The 16,304-nt window shown below is 35.7% G+C and overlaps 1 protein-coding gene across 9 annotated transcripts in view; it reads right to left on the bottom strand.

The window, feature by feature from the left end:
- ROBO2 (roundabout guidance receptor 2) overlaps window positions 1-16,304 on the bottom strand; it is a 665,412-nt gene that overhangs the window by 578,891 nt on the left and 70,217 nt on the right. The gene's annotated exons all lie outside the window — the stretch shown is intronic.

The following is a 16,304-nucleotide window of genomic DNA, read 5'->3' as shown; positions in this document are numbered from 1 at the left end:
AATCTGGACATGAGGGTCCTAGGGAATTATATGTTATAAACGAGTGATTGGATACAAAATGCAATTAATTTAATAGCTTATAATCTCAAAGGACTTCAAGATAAGATGTGTAAGACATATGCATAAGTGAGATTTTTCCAAGGACTTTTCATGAAATGTGATTATACTAAATTTAAGGAATCATTCCTACTTTACGGAATTCTTTGTGAATAAAAAAGTGATGAGACTAAATAAGTCACTAGTGCTTAAGTTTTGTTATTTTGTTTCATTATTATGAAGACTGATTTCCTTTCAGGGAAATATAAAGCAAAGCTACAACATATATAACTGTATGTAATTTTTAGGTTCTCTTCTGACCACATCATCATATTGGTCTTGATTTACCTATACTTCCTTAAAATTCCAAGAAAGAACACATACTCCATAATTACTGTCTGGCATGCTGAAGCAAAATCTGCAACATCCATGTGCTATATGCTGTGCTTCCTTGCTTAGTTGTATCCAACTCTTTGCAACCTCATGGACTGTAGCCTACTGGGTTCCTCTGTCCATGGAGATTCTCCAGGCAATATTTGAGTGGATTGCCATGCTGTCCTCCAGGGAATCTTCCCAGTCCAGAGATTGAACCCAGGTCTCTTGCATTACAGGCAGATTCTTTACGGGTTCTTTTCTTTCCTCAGTGTTACACGGAACAAATATATTCTCTCTCTACTATGACAGTTCTTGATGTGCTTAGCGAGAACTACCAGCACTACCCATTGCTCCTCAAAAATGATCCCAATTCCTTCCACTTATTCTACCTGCAACAGTATTAAATCCTCAATATTTCTCTTCTAATAGTATTCCAGTTATCAGTGAATTTAAACTGGGTTTAAATTCAGAACTATTAATGATATTCCCCCCATATTTTTAACAGCAAAAATATCAAGCCAGATAACATTTCTCAATCTGAACTATTAATGACATTTAGCTGCTGCTGCTGCTGCTGCTGCTAAGTCACTTCAGTCGTGTCCGACTCCGTGCGACCCCATAGACGGCAGCCCACCAGGCTCCCCTGTCCCTGGGATTCTCCAGGCAAGAACATTGGAGTGGGTTGCCATTTCCTTCTCCAGTGCATGAAAGTGAAAAGTGAAAGTGAAGTCGCTCAGTCGTGTCCGACTCTTAGCGACCCCATGGACTGCAGCCCACCAGGCTCCTCTGTCCATAGGATTTTCCAGGCAAGAGTACTGGAGTGGGTGCCATTGCCTTCTCCGATGACATTTAGAGTAAGAGATTTTTTGGCAGTTTTATCATAGACCGTGTTCACTAGGTCAAGTATTAGGGACTCTTTACTCTTAGGAACAGTCACTTCTTTCTTACTTTAATGGAATTCCCCCCTTCTCTCCCCTTCATTAAAAAAACCCTATAATTAAATGCAAAATCCATGATGGAGCAAAAATCAAAAATAGAAAAAGAAATTCTCAGGACTGCACATAGAACATACCACAAGTTGAATTTATTCATTCTAAACAGTGAATCTGTGAATCTGAATAAGTGAATTTTAAGGAAATTTGAACATTTAACAAAAAATATGAATTCATCAATGTTTAAGCAAAACACTTCATATTTCAAAGTCATAACATAAATTATTGCTTTTTAATAAGACATTTTATATACTTATATCTACTTAAGGATTTAACTTATTGGTTTTAACCTTTTATTTTGAACTAATTATAGAATGACAGGAAGTTTTAAGGATAGTACAGAGATGTCCCCTGTACCCTAGAGTCAGTTTCTGCTCAGTGGCTACATCATAGATAATGATAGTACTATACCAAAACCAGGAATTTAGCACTGGTACAATGAATGTGTTTCTGTGTCATTTTATCACATGTGTACATTTGTGTAACCATCGTCACAACCAAGATACACAACTATTTCATCCCTACAAAGACTACCCTCTTGCTCTCCCTTCATAAACACACCCATGCCTCTCTCCCCACCATCTCTAAAACTAGGCAGTCAGTAATCTCTTTCCATCACTATAAATTTGTCATTATGAGGAGGTTGTATAGATGGAACCATATAATATGTGACCTTTTGAAACGGCTTTTTTGACACAGCATAATGCCCTTGAGAGCTCTCTAAGCCATTGTGCATATCAATAATTCACTCCTTTTTATTATTGAGTAGTATTCCGTGGTATAAGGTGGTTTGTTTAACCATTCACCTATTGAGGGGCATTTTAATTGTTGTTTATGTTTATTGCTCTCATAAATAAAACTGCTCTTAAAGTTATATACTTGTTTTTGAGCAGATGGAAGTTATTATTTTTTCTTAGAAAAGTACCCAGGAGTGCAAATGTATGGTAAGTGTTTTCAGAAATTATCAAACTATTTTTCAGAGTGACTGTACAATGATTTAAATGATAGGTAGTGATAGCTCATCATAATCTATTTTAATGTGCATTCCTCTAAGGCTAAGTGATTTTTAAAATCTCTTCAAGTGCTTATTTGCCAGCCATACATCCTTTTTGGTGAAATATCTCTTTATATCTTATCACTTTTTCTAACTGGATTATTTGTCTCATTTAATGTTGAGCTTTGAAAAATCTTTATACATTTTAGGTATGAGTCTTTAGACAGACATATGTTTTTTGCAAATACATTCTCCCAGTATTTAACTTGTCTTTGTATCCTCTTAACGAGATCTGTCAGAGAATAAAAGTTTCTGATTTCAATAGTGCCAAATTTATTTATCTTTCTGGTTTGTGCTTTGGTATCATGTCTAAGAAATCTTTACCAACCCAATGTATCCAAGATTTTTGTCCTATTTTCTAAAAGTTTTATAAATTTAAAATTTACGTTAAAATACTTGGTTCGTTTTTTAATTCATTTTTGTATCATGTTTGAACTGTAAGTTGACCTTCTTTTTTTGCCTTTGAATATAAAATTGCTCCAAGTTATCACTTATTGAGAAAACAACTCTTCTTCCCTTAGTCAATTTTTAAGTTAAATATAAATAAATAGTTATCTGAAAGCCAAATTGACCAATGTTAACATTATGTTCTGAACTTCATTTTACAATATACATAACCATGAGATAATGCATGCTAATATGTTAATAACTTCCAAAGAACTGCAGAAAGTATTATAAGAGTATCACTGCTTTTATCATACTCCTTTCTCTATAAAACTTAGTCAAGTTATCTTTAGATATTAAATGACAGATGATTCTTCTTATAAATTGGATTCTTAAGCTCTAAGATGCTTTGGCCTGCAAACATGTCAATAAGAGCTGAAAGTGATGGATTTTCCTGATACTGATATTTGACAACTAGGAACTGTACAGAGAAAATCAAATTACTTGAATAAACTAATGAGCTCTCAAATGTCAATACATAACTAAATAAAAAAAAAAAAGCAAATTTTACTCTTTCTGGTGTTTGTTTCCTTTAGTATCCCATGAATCACAGAATTATAGCACCAAAATGAAGCTTTAGACTTCATCCAGCATTCTCATTGTATATATACAACTGGATACCCAGTTTCTGGGTAGAATACCTAAAACAAATGCTAATGATTTCTTCTGCATGTCAAATGATTTTGTTTGTTTAAATGAATCAATGAGACCATTTAGCATGGTAGTTCAGAGAAGGCAATGCCACCCCACTCCAGTACTCTTGCCTGGAATATCCCATGGACAAAGGAGCCTAGAAGGCTGAAGTCCATGGAGTCGCTGAGGATTGGACACGACTGAGCAACTTCACTTTCACTTTTCACTTTTCTGCATTGGAGAAGGAAACGGCAACCCACTCCAGTGTTCTTGCCTGGAGAATCCCAGGGACGGGGGAGCCTGGTGGGCTGCCATCTATGGGGTCGCACAGAGTTGGACACGACTGAAGCGACTTAGCAGCAGCAGCAGCATGGTAGTTAAGAAAGCAAACTCTAGGCAGAGGCTGTCTGGGTTCAAATCCTGCTCTTCTTACTATGTAAAAATTGTTAAGTTAAGGTGTTGGGTTCACATATAATGGAGATAAAATAATAAGTTTTTTAGAGAATTATACTAAAAATAAACCATGCATATAAAACACTTAAAATTCTTGGCATTTAGTAAACATCAGTGATTTTTTTTTACTTTCTACCTAGAAAATTCATTTCACCTGGTCCATGATTCTCAGCAAATCAACCTTTCTTTCCTCTCAATTTTCACATGTTTAGGCATTCCTCACTCTAAGACTTACATTTTATACCATTGTTGAGCACTCTGGGATGGCGTGAATCATGCCCTGTTCTGGGTTTTGTGCTTAAAAAAAAACCACAGCTATCACAAAATATACCATCTCAATCATTTTTTTAATTATTATTATCTTTTTTACTTTACAATATTGTACTGGTTTTGCCATACATCGACATGCATCCACCACAGGTGTACACGTGTTCCCCATCCTGAACTCCCCTTCCACCTCCCTCCCCATACCATCCTTCTGTGTCATCCCAGGGCACCATCCCCAAGCTTCCTGTATCCTGCATCGAACCTGGAGGGAGGAGGGGGGGATGATTTGGGAGAATGACATTAAAACATCTCAATCATTTTTAAGTGTACAGGACTTCCCCTCGTGGCTCAGACGGTAAAGCGTCTGCCTACAATGCGGGAGACCCAGGTTCGATCCCTGGGTCAGGAAGATCCTCTGGAGAAGGAAATGGCAACCACTCCAGAACTCTTGCCTGGAAAATCCGATGGGTGGAGGAGCCTGGTGGGCTGCAGTCCATGGGGTTGCAGAGCTGGACACGACTGAGCGACTTCACGTCACTCGGTCAGTAGTGTTAGGTATATTAACACTGTTGTGCAACAGATCTCTAGGACTTTTTCATCATATACACCTGAAACTCTGTACCTATTAAACAACTCTAGTTTTAAATATCAGAATCCTCAGCAACTAGTTGAGTATGTAGAAGCTTGAAAGTACCATATAAAAATGTAGCAAATTAGATTTGCATCATCACTAGATCACAAACTCTTTTCTTAAACTTCTGACAAATTTTCCTTTGAAATGCCATTTCCTATCTTTCTGGTATTAACTTAACTCATCAAATAAATTCAGCCTTTCTCTTCCTATACCTTAATTTGAAGTAGATATCCTACCTTCACAGTTTTCCATGTTCTAATTCACCTTTACTGCCTGTAATATACCTTGCATATCTTACAAATAACATTCCCATAAAAAAAAAAAAAAAGGTGAAGTCTCTCAGGTCTTCTAGTAAGGGACATGTAAGTTACTTAGTTTGGTCTTACTCAGTTGCTCACTCCTGTCTGACTCTCTGCAGCCCAATGGACTATAGCCCGCCAGGTTCCTCTACTGTGGAATTTTCCAGGCAAGAATACTAGAGTGGGTTGCCATGACATACTCCAGGGGATCATCCAAACCCAGGGACTGAACTTGCATCTCTTGTGTCTCCTGGATTGACAGGTGTATTCTTTACCACTGCACCACCTGGGAATCCCCCTATCCCATCACTTCATGGCAAATAGAAAGGGAAAAGTGGAAGAAGTGCCAGATTTTACTTTCTTGGGCTCCAAAATCACTGCAGATGGTGACTGCAGCCATGAAATTAAAAGACGCTTGCTCCTTGAAAGGAAAAATATGACAAACCTAGACAACATATTAAAAAGCAGAGACATTGCTTTAGCGACAAAGGTCTGTCTAGTCAAAGCTGTGGTTTTTACTGTAGTCATGTATGGATGTGAGAGTTGGACTATAAAGACAGCTGAGAGCTGAAGAATTGATGCTTTAGAATTGCAATGCTGGAAAAAACTCTTGACAGTCCCTTGGACAGTAAGGAGATCAAACCAGTCAACCCTAAAGGAAATCAACCCTGAATATTTATTGGAAGAACTGATGCTAAAGTTGAAGTTCCAATACTCTGGCCACATCATGTGAAGAGCTGACTCATTAGAAAAGACCCTGATGCTTGGAAAGGTTGAAGGCGAGAGGAGAAGGGAGCATCAGAGAATGAGATGGTCAGATAGTATCAATAACGGAATGGACATGAATTTAAGCAAACTGGGAGACAGTGAAGGACAGAACAGCCTGATGTGCTGCAGTCCATGGGGTTGCAAAGAGTCGGACATGACTTAGCAACTGAACAACAACAAGAAGAATTCTAGGCCCTACTTGTGATGCTACTCAACGGGCCAGTGACTTGGGCCAAATAGACTTTTCTTCCTGCCTATAACCTGGGATGGTACAGTTGCTAGCAGGCTTTGGGAGGATCAACTTTTTAACAGGCTTAGTCTATCCAGTAAGTAACCATGGGTTATTCTGGGTGGTAGAATTTCTGCAAATGCAAAAAAGCAAAATAAACATAAATAAGTCTAGATTCTCAACATCTGTCTGTCATATAATCAAAGCACCCACCTCTCTTATAATGCTTGCTTGACTTTTCTGCAAGAGTCAAAGCAGTCCCAGAAAGTTAGTGCTAGGGAACTTCAGAGAGTTCATAGAAATCCTAAACAGGGGCCCAATATTATTTTCCTAGATTAATTCTTATAAAATACATACCCTATTGACAAAAATATATGAGTGCCCCCTAATTAAGAAAGAAGTGGTTGAAAATATTATTTTTGTATTTGAAAATCTCCTAAGAGGGAAACCAGTTCTAATGATTTAGAGTGGAAAAAAATATGTTGATATTACAACTGAAGCTCTCATCCTTCAGCAGTTAAGTCACAGGCTGTGACCAACGTCTCCAAAAAAAGAAATTTCCAGAGTTGAAAAATTTTCACCTGCTGCTTTTATTTCTGTACTTCTCTTAAGAGCTTAACATATATACTGAGTTATGCATGGAAAAAGCACAACTTTCTTTATGTAATTATAGAAACCTTGTGGGAGCTGCTTCAGAATTGAATGATGTGTGTATTATAATTATCAGAAACAAATTCAATCTAAAGAATAAAAATTGGAAACCTATCATTCTGATGAAACACTTATCTTAAGCAGAAAATCATACAAGTTGCTGTAAAATAATTATGTTTCCTAACTACCATGTCAACCTATATACCTTTTCAGTAGAATCGACTTTTATTTACAAACCACTTGAAATCGAATAAATTGAAGGTTTATAGGTGGGAAACCCTCCAAACCTTAAATAGGCAACTCTTGTGCATGCGTACGTGCTAATAAGTCACATCCCACTCTTGAGACCCTATGAACTTGGGATTCTCCAGGCAAGAATACTGGAGTAGGTTAGACATTTCTTACATTTACCTAAAAAAAAATTCTGAAATTGAAAACAAGAGCTGGAGCAACAGATCTTTGTCTTAATATACCTTAGTACCACTATAAATATTTTTGACTGTCATTCCATGGATAGGATTTACATGTTTACAGAGCTCAGGATTAAATTGGTTTTGGAAATAATCTTTTGAAGAGGACATCACAATTTCTCTTTTCTTTGTGTGCTTTCTTGGAATCAGAATTAATTCAAGGTAATTTGAGTGGATGGAAACTTGAGACTTGTAAAGGGAGAAGGGTTGAATACAATTAATTCAATCAACAGAAACCCGATATTAAAATAGAGCATTACAACTCTCTGAGTAGTTCATAAGTTCAAACACATACTCCAGGCATAGAAATTTCACACCTTCATTTGTAAAGATTAAATAAGAGACCTGTGTATCAAATGACTTGATGGAGAATTACAAAATTAAAAGCCACAAGACAAAACAGCCCAAATAACATAGATGTGTGTATGGCACACACATGTGTCTTCTAACATTATTCTCTAATACCTAAAAAATGCCGTAATATTTGAAATTGTCTTTTGCTTCTAGTTAGACATTTTAGATTGATTTCTCTATGTCTATACATCCTTGCTTTATAATACTGTCAACTGAGTTTACAAATTTCTTTTAAAACAGATTCTTGGACCAACACCATGAATGCAAGGCAGTATGAGATCTGTAGAGCACAAACAATATTTTGATTCTGATCATTATTTTTCCTTAATATGGTCTCTTACTAGTAATTATGCTTGCTATAAGATAAAAGGCCTCTATTAATTTGCTAGGGTTGCCATCACAAATACCATAGTGCCTGTGACTTAAAAGCAGAAATTTATTTTCTCAGAGTTCTGGAAGCTAAAACCTAAGATAAAGGTGTTGGCGGTTTGAGTTTCTTCTTCCTTGAGGACGGTGACCACCTTCTGATTGTGTTCTTATACGGTCTTCCCTCTGTGCACAGGCATCTTTGGTGTCTACGTGTCTAAACATCCTCTTCTTATAAGACCACCAGTTAGAACAGATTAGGACCCACCCTAACTGCTACGTTTTAATTTAGCTCTTTAAAGACCCAATCTCCCAACACAGTCATAATCTGAAGTACTAGAAATTAGCACAAATTAGAGCTCCAATATGTAAATTAGGGGGCCACTATTTAGTTCATAACATGGACCAAGTATGTTAAGGTATGAGTAGTTTTCGGTGGTTGTCTGTATACCCTCCCCACAAAATCTCTTCATTCTCTGTTGAAATCTATAGTAACAGGGGCTTCCCTGGTGACTCTGACTGTGAAGAATCTACAGCAATGCAGGAGACCCAGGTTAGATGCCTAGATCAGAAAGATTCCGGTGGAGGAGGAAATGGCAATGAACTCCAATACTCTTGCCCGGAGAATTTATGGACAGAGGAGCCTAGTGGGCTACAGTCCATGGGGTTGCAAAAAGTCAGACACTACTGAGCAACGAACTCATAAATAAAGTGATCATGAAAAAGCCAGTGGCTCCTCTATTTTTCTTGGTCAACATCTATGAAAATCAGTTTCTCTTGACTAGTTGCTTCCTATACATTTAAATAGAAAGGTTTGCTTGTTTTAGTAAAGTTGTGTCATGAGAGCAGTACATTGGTTTCCTACTCCTAGAATTACCTAATCAACTTTTATTGCAATTACCATTAATTTCTTATTCTAAAACTTCCTAGTAAATTAAAAAACATAGACTTTTAAGATTTTTCGAAGGAAAAATAACATGGGAACAGGAAAGGTTATGTCAGTTATTCTTAGGAAAGATAATGTCATCTACTGAGAAGCCAGAATAGTCTCCTCTTTCATGACAAATAAAAAAGTGGGAGAAAGTGAAGTAAGATTCAAACAGCAAGATTATTCAACTTAACTGGGGCCAAAATCAACATGGTCTGGTAAGAAGTTTCACAAAGGGAAGTAATTTCAGAATATATTTCATCAAATCATACCTACGTGAATTAAATAACTAGGTCAAAGACCTAGTTCATGATCGACCACCCAGTGACTTCACATAATTAATTAGTTCATATTTTAATTAATTAAATCATATATTAAAATATGGACATGTAACACAAGGAAGTATATGCCAGCCAGTCAATAATATTTCATCAAATACTGACAATGTTTTATAGCTATGCTTTATACAAAGAGGGGTGCTAGGTACATTGAATTCAATAACACTACTAAATACTGTTTTATCTACACTTAAAAGTTACATATAAGTCTTCAAAAAGTTAAGTTACCATATGACTAACCAATTCCACTCTTAGCTATACACCCAAGAGAATCCCCAAATGAAACCATAGGTCACACAAAAACTTGCAAGAATATTCATAGCAGCATTATTCATAATTGACAAAAAGCGGAAACCCAAATTCCCATCAATGTATGAGTGAATGGAAATATGTGGTATATTCACACAATAGAATATTATTCAACAATGTAAAGAAATAAAGTACTGATATATCCTACAACAAAGTTGATCATTGAAAACATACTGAGGAAAAGAAGCTAATCAAAAAAGACCATATACTGTGTGATTTCATTTATATGACATGCACAGGGCAGGCAAACATATAGAGGCAGATAATGGATCAGTGTTTGCTTAGGGATACTGCAGAAGGGATCCAGGAGAATGAGAATTGGCTGCTACTGGGTACAGAATTTCCTTTAGAAGTGACAAAAATGTTCAAATTAGATTGTGGTATTGGTTGCCCAACCCAGTGAATACACTAAAAAAAAAAAAAAATTAAATTGTATATTTTAAATGGGTAAATAATATGTGAACTGGCAGTAGAGCATGAGATGGTTAGATAGAATCACTGACTCAATGGACATGAATTTGAGCAAACTTGGGGAGACAGTGAAGGACAAGGAAGCCTAGCATGCTGCAGTCCATGGGGTCGCAAAGAGTCAAAATGAGTTCGTGACTGAACAACAACATATCTCAATAAAGTATTTTTTTTTTAAAAAGTTCTCCATGGCTCAGCCTTTTCTCAATTTATCTCATGTGTTTTTGGAGCATAGAAGTATTTTGCCTGGATAACATTCATTTACAGCTAAAAGTAAAGAAAAGAAAAAGAAAAAAATTACATATTGATTAGGAAATATCAGTGAAACAATTCACCTTGTGTTCGTTTTTAATGCCACCTGTGACCTCTGTTACTAAAGTCAGTCTACTTCTATAACCTTTCTTTCTTGTACAGATAAAACATCAATTTAGTTTTAGATTTAAAGCAAACAGGATCATTATGTTTGTAGAGTGTTCCATAGCTCTGCTCTTCTAGCAATCTGTGACTTATAAATAATGCAAGACCTTTTCCTTCTCTAAATGACTTTCTTGAGGCATGAGTCTTCATACATGGAAACAAAAAAATGGAAAGAAAAAAAGAAAAAAAATGAAAGAAGAGAAATAAATCACCCCACAGTCATGGAATTCCATCTATTTCTAGCTCCCCAATTGAATTATGAACCACATCTGTTCTATTTTGTAGTTGCATCAAAAGCCAACTGTCAAACATTTAGCTATTTTTTTAAATTTTATCAAAGTAAAGGTAAATCATAGCTAATATGAAAAGTTGTGTTTTAGTTTTGCTTTATAAGGGGAAGAAAAAAAAAGATCGGTTTCTAAGTGACCCCTGACCTTTGAACCACAACCTTTTTGCCACTAAAGCGTTCAGCACCTCATTTAATCTCCTCTCTCTGCACTGCCTCAGTGCAAAGAAAAGGAAACGGAAAAAATAATCTGGGAACTTCATCAATTTTTCATGAATTTTCATTTAGGCCAGAACCCCGTCTTACCCTGGTCGATAGATCAAGCTGCTGTCATATATTTACCACCTGGGGCTACAGCTGCCATCTCTAGGGGCTGCCACTGACCCAGGCTGCATCAGAGTCAGCCTCAATCTGTGTGAGGACCCGCGAGCTCCTCCTGCTCCAAACACAGGGAGCATCGGAGTTCAAACTGAAACTCTATCTGAACCAGTTAGGCCTCAGCTCTCTTGGTGGTCCCATCGGAAAACTGTGTGTTCAGTTCTTCAGTGCCAAGTGCCTTGCTTGTAGGCCCTGCAATTCTGTTTTCTACATATGTAAAAATCACTTTTTTTTTTTTCTTGGCTAAAAACCTTCTTTGAGTTCAAGTGATTTAAAAAGTACTTTCTGGTTTGTTTGTTGTTTTTTGTTTGTTTTTTTCCCCAAAGCAAGAAGATAAAAAAACAAATATGAGCAAAGTGATTCAAATCTCCACTGCAATGATAAGTTCTAAATAGCTTTTTCTGGCATTATATTGTTCCCTTTCATAAACTGAACTGTGTATTTAAGAAAAAACAAGAGAGAATAAATATAGTACGATAAAAAAAACAGGCTAACTTCCATACAATCAGTTAAGACAGATGGTTATCAATAAAACTGCACACTTCATATGACAACAGGAAGCAAGACTGTTGAAATTTGAAATAAAAATCAAGATGAAGCAGAGTCAAAAATTCCAGATTTTTTATCAATAATTATTTCACGATAAAATTTATAAGTTTGTTTGCTACTTATCCATATATTCTTAAGCACCATATATACACTTAAATCCATTCTCAACTGATTTTGACCCTCTCCCCAGCCCCCGCCCCATCAAGAGGACATTTGACAGAACCTGGAGAAAGATTTTGTTGTCATGACTTGGGCTGTTGTTGTTTAGTCGCCAGGTTGTGTCTTAACTCTTTTGCAACGACTGTAGCACTGTAGCCTGCCAGGCTCCTCTGTCCATGGGATTTCCCAGGAAAGAACACTAGAGAGGGTCACCAGTTCCTTTTCCAGGGGAACTTCCCAGGGATTGAATTCATGTCTCCTGCAGTGACAGGTGGATTCCTTACCACTGAGCACCAGGGAAGCCCACAACTTGAATTGCAGGGGTCCTACTGGCAACTCCTCAGTAAAGACCAGAGATGCTGCTATATATTCTATGATGCACAGCAGAGCTCCTACAACAGGGAATTACCCCATCACAAAGGGTAATAGTGCAGAAGTTGGAATACCCTGCTGTGGTTCCTCATACCCAACTCAGATCTGAATTCTTGAAAGAACAGGCGCTTGTCATGTGCCACTCCAACTTCACCACCTACTCACTCATTCTTCAGCTGCTGTACTTTCTTTCCATCCCTGGAGCCCACAGGTACTTTTAATTAGACCACCCTGTGGCATTTGCATTGCCAAATACTTCTCTTTCTTAAAATCATCTGCTTATTTTTCTTGTCACTCCATTTCTCATATTCTATCACCTCAATACCTTCTCTGAGCCTCCTGCACTAGAATCCTTTCCTTTGCCTGCCATTAAATGTTAGGGTTCCAAACAATGAAAATGATCTCAGGTCTTATCAACCACTCCCTACAAAGAGCTTGCCTGGGTATTCACATCCACGTCTATCTACCCCCATGGCTTCAACTTCCATCTGGGAAAGACCTGTCAATTCCAGGAGCTCTTTTCTTAATGGAACATGGCATATTTTTACCTTGCTATTATTTCATTGGTATGTCAAACAATGCAACTACGCTGCCTCCACTCTCCTATTCCCACTAGAGCTATTTCTCCCATATCTGCCATCCCTTTCTCTGGTAGGTATCATAATATACCTAGTCACTCCACCAAAAACATCTGGGAATTACCTTTATCTCCCAAACCAACCACAAACTGATACAGTTTCTAAGTATGATTCAAACTATTTCCTTCTTAGAATCCTCACTGTTTCGTACAATTTAAAATCTACCGTATACTTTTCTCTGAATGATTTTATAGCTTCTAACTCTACTCTGATTTCAATCTTCATCACTTTAACCTAATCTTCAATTTTCTTTCTAATATTCGCCTTTTACGTAGCAAAAAGTCTAGATTTTAGGGTTTACCACATGACTCATGCTGCCCATCAACCTCATATCAAGCTACCTTCAGTTCTCCAAATACATAGTGTCTTCAGGCTTCCATTCTTTCCTTTAACAACTTATACATAGATGTGCCATAATTGGGCAATGATGCCGTATCCTAAAATATGAAGGCCAGACATTTATATGACCCATGGTGGCTCCTATCAGTTTATAAAAATATACCTTGGTTATCAATAGTACTGACAAATCACAATGCTTTGACCTAGATTTCCATATTAACACATTTTATGAAACACACAAGGAAAGGAAGAATACTGATGAGCTAATGTGAAAAGGATGAGCAGCATATAAATGGATATTATTTGATCTCATGTTGGCTCAAATGGCATGAACTGTTGACAGGGCATTAGAAGAAAGAATTTTATTCACTAGCTAAATCCAATTTAGAATCCGTCTTGTTCTCCTAAGTCAGAAGCATTTTTTAGCATTCCTCAAAGCTTACTGATTTAAAAAATAAAGAAAAATGCTACTTACACATTTCAAAAAAAAAAAAATTCATGGTTTCAAATTTTCCTTCTCAAACAGTTTGATTCATTATTAATGACACAACTAGGAAAGAGAGAAATCCTTTCAGTTAAATAAAAGTGCAAGGTGCATGTGTGTTAGAAGCAATTTTAAGAGAGATAAGGCTCAGAAAACAAAATAAGTTTATAGCTGTCCAACAAAAAAGTGACTGGTTGATTTATATAAAATTTAATATTAAGAAGAAAGTTAAGGATTAAAAATAGAGTTATTTGCTTAAAATAAATAAGCTAACAGGATATATATTACAACATAGGGATTACAGCCCATATTTTATAACAACTATAAGTGAAATTTAACCTTTAAAAATTGTAAATCACTATATTGTACACCTGAAATGCCTATAATATTGCACATCAACTATACTTCAATTAAAAAAGTAAAAGGCATTATTTGCTATTGAGTAGATAAAATAAAACTTTTAATTAAAACTTCTTTATTTTTTTATATAAAATGAGCCAGATTTCATTTGATTGTTTTTCCAAATATGGCATAATTCTCTAAAACTGAAAATTAGAACAAACATGCCTGACCCTGAATCCCCATTAACTTATGGTCTGAGTCTTGGTCACCCAGCCATAAGGGGTTTCATTCTATTTATAAAAGGAAAAAAATAATGCCTGTTACATTTACCATAAAGGGAGCCTGTGGGGGGAAATGTCAATAGAATTGACATTGAAATATTTTGATATGTTTGCCTGTTACATTTACTATAAAGGGAGCCTGTGGGGGGAAAAGTCAATAGAATTGACACTGAAATATTTTGATATGTTTGAAATGTTCCAGAAATAAGATAATTCAAAACAAAAATAGGCAGTTTGGAACATTTGCTTTCTTGAGGTTTTGGGTATATATCTCACTAAACTGCATTTTAAACTAACTGCTTTTAAAAGAAAGTTATAAAAATGAAATTACTTAGCTTATTGTTGTTGTTTTATTAGCTAAGTCATTTCTGACTCTTTTGCAATGGTCTATAACCCGCCAGGGGATTTCACAGGCAAGAATACTGGAGTGGGTTGCCATTACCTTCTCCTGAGGATCTCCCCGATCCAGGGATCTAACCTGATCTGGTACAAAATGGCATTGCTAGCAAAAGTTCTAATGCTTATATCTCAAAGTACAAGTGCTTCACAGAATAAATTAGGGTTTTAGAATTCGTGTAGTGTTTTCCTATTGGACGTAACACATTTCAAGCATGGAGCGGGTTCCAGATTTCCTAGTACAAACCATAAATCTAAATACTGGATGCTTAAGAGCAAAAACTTTCATTGAGACAACTAAGAAATTTTACAGTTTTTTTACTAAAAGATGCTTTCATATATAAAGATAATGATATATTGTTGAGTATTTCAATACATATGTATACAAGTTTTATAATCATGTGATACCATACAGCCTGTGAGTATAGTATCAGTTAATTGTAGACATGAGCCCATGAAATATTATATCCAGGACTCCCATTCCAGCTATGTGAAAAAAAAAAAAAAGACTCATGCATTCTGAAATACTTTAGTTATCTTATCTATGAACACCTACTGGTACATGCAAGAAGTTGAAAAGCACAAAATTTTTTAAAACTCAATTACTGCCATCTTATTCACAAATAATTCTTGATAAAATATTTCTTCAAAATAGAGAATACCAAAATTATATGATGCTGTTTAAATTGTGACACCAAATCCTCACGTATAAACCAGAAAACAAATCTAATGTATTTTGAAATCTGTTCTTGAAAACCATTCAAAAAATAAAGGTATGGAGTCAATTGTCAAATAGATGCAAAGTCTTGATATATTGATTTACTAGTGCTATTTGGGCTACATGATTAATAAATAAATATCATCTTAAGTGTCAAAGTCAGGACAAATCATTAGCTATTACTGATTATAAAATCTGAGCAAGATCTTCCTATATATGAACATTTTGACTATAAACAGAAATCACTTCTCTTCTCTAGTGCATTTTTAATAAAAAAATATAATTGCTTTTGTTAGTATATTTTCCCCTACGTGCCTTGGGTAATGATCTCTGAATTTACCCTGGAAGCAAAAGAGTTAATATAACCTAAAGAGTATATTCATTTTAAAGCTGCCCAATAAAAATTAGATATAAAAAATAATATGTATAAATATATTAAAATAGATACATATAAACAGAACAGAAATAGTTACAATAATGAACTTATGCATTATATTTGATGCCATTTTACACATAAACTCTTTAACATTGCCAATCATAATACTTGATTATATCTCTCATTAAAAATTCAAATTTAAAATATGATCAGCATCATTGCCACCTTGCTTTAATGTAATAATATAATACCCACACTCTTTCAATATATTAGGATGGCCAAAAATTTGTTCAGGATTCTGTATGCTATAATGGAAAAATCCAAACAAACTTTTTGGCCAGCTCAATAAATAATTCTATTGCAACACCTTGGCTATATATTATTTTGATGAGCTTTCTGTGGAGAAGGTACAATAAAAATTAGTCAAAGTGTTGACTTCTATTCTTTAGGTATTAACCACCCATGGGAATAAATCAAAGCTTACTAAAAATAAGTCAAAGT

The sequence above is a fragment of the Bos mutus genome, chromosome 1, assembly GCF_027580195.1.
Source record: "Bos mutus isolate GX-2022 chromosome 1, NWIPB_WYAK_1.1, whole genome shotgun sequence".
NCBI lineage: Eukaryota > Metazoa > Chordata > Mammalia > Artiodactyla > Bovidae > Bos > Bos mutus.
This window is presented reverse-complemented; position numbering and strand designations above follow the sequence as displayed.